We start from the raw sequence: 1,518 nt of genomic DNA, 5'->3' as shown, positions 1-1,518 counted from the left end.
CACAGATTGTCAAAGTAAAACAGGAAACACGATGCAAAGACAGACTCAGAGATACAGGCTTCACACTGAGATTGTCAGGATCTGACGGCGCCATGACCGGTCGACCTGCCAGTGTGTGTATATCTGTGTGCGTGTGTATGTGTCTCTCCTATCGCCCTGTCTTCCCCTCCGGCTCCGCTGTGATGTGTTAGGAGGTAACCTAGCAACAGGCTACCTCCGACCCGGAAGTGCTGTCGCCCGGAGCTGCCGCACCTGCAGTCAATCCACCAGCTGCTGCCAATCAACTACCATCTTCAGCAGGGCTACTTAATGGTGTGGCTGAGCGACAGACAGCGCTGGAGTATTGCACTAAGCCTGGTAGTATGTCTGTGAAGGTTCTCAGTCATCCAGGTCATCGTAGTCAAAGGAGCTTGCAAAGAAAAGCGTCTGGACTTCTTTAAGTTACTTGAAGACGTTTCACCTCTCATCTGAGAAGCTTCTTCAGTTCTAAGGTCAAATGGTGGAGAGTCCCAGATATAAACCTAGTGGGAGTATTCCCCCCACAGAGGGACAAAAGGACCCCCTGATAATCTATAATCCATCTATAATCCAGTTTTGAGATCCCTTCCCAGACGCCTTAACGCCCACTCACATCCTGGGCCATCTGACCTCAGGAATTCGCATGATAAGGTGGGGCCAGGTTTCACAATGAACACACCCGAAACTCTGGCTGATTGGGACCCACACCCAGTTTCACACCTTGGCTCAGGCGATTAGAGGATCATCAGGGGGTCCTTTTGTCCCTCTGTGGGGGGTCACTCCCACTAGGTTTATATGTGGGACTCTCCACCATTTGACCTTAGAACTGAAGAAGCTTCTCGGATGAGAGGTGAAACGTCTTCAAGCAACTTAAAGAAGCCTGGTAGTGTTTTCGAGTCGCTAACGTTATTGAAGTGCTGTCTGATCTTCGTACTCATTCTGCTGTCGTGTGTGTGTGTGTTCACCCAGGGATTGACGGAGGATTTACGGACACTAAGGAAGCACTTGGAGGAGAGACGGGCACTCACTACCACGCACGGGCTTACACGGAAGGAGGGACGCACTATCACCATTGTTGCACATTTGAACTGTTGTCACCTTGCTGCACTGTAAATAAATGCACTGTCATTATTTCTGAGCTCCGCGCCTGAGTCCACTCTTCAACAACCGTGACAGAATACTCCAGCCAGCCATGAACTCAGCGGACTCAAACCCAGTTCAGCAAGAGCTCTCTGTTCAGGGCGAAGTTTTGGACCGCCATGAGAGCATGATGAAACACATCATGACGGAACAAACAGCGATGCGACAGGTGCTTGCAAACATTCAATGTATGTTACTCACCGCGCCCGGCACCTCAGCTAAAAATCCACAACCCACTCCATCAGTAAGTGTGGCTGCAGCTTGCCCACTACCCCCTTCGCCTCCACCACCTCCACCTAGGCGAGAACATACATTACCGGTTCCGGAGAAGTTTGATGGAGATATAACAAAGAGTCGAGG

The 1,518-nt window shown here is 50.6% G+C and overlaps 1 long non-coding RNA gene across 1 annotated transcript; it reads left to right on the top strand.

The window, feature by feature from the left end:
- Positions 1-204: 204 nt before the first annotated feature.
- LOC146572433 (uncharacterized) lies at positions 205-1,156 on the top strand. Its single transcript, XR_014892916.1, has 2 exons — positions 205-357; positions 988-1,156. It is a non-coding gene; the product is annotated as an uncharacterized LOC146572433 (long non-coding RNA).
- The last annotated feature ends 362 nt before the right edge of the window (positions 1,157-1,518 follow it).

Source organism: Mchenga conophoros, linkage group LG6 (genome assembly GCF_057382185.1).
Source record: "Mchenga conophoros isolate Kocher_MC1m ecotype Shallow Benthic linkage group LG6, M_conophoros_male_GT1.1, whole genome shotgun sequence".
Classification (NCBI taxonomy): domain Eukaryota; kingdom Metazoa; phylum Chordata; class Actinopteri; order Cichliformes; family Cichlidae; genus Mchenga; species Mchenga conophoros.
The sequence above is the reverse complement of the archived record's forward strand: the minus strand, read 5'-3'. Positions and strand labels throughout refer to the sequence as shown.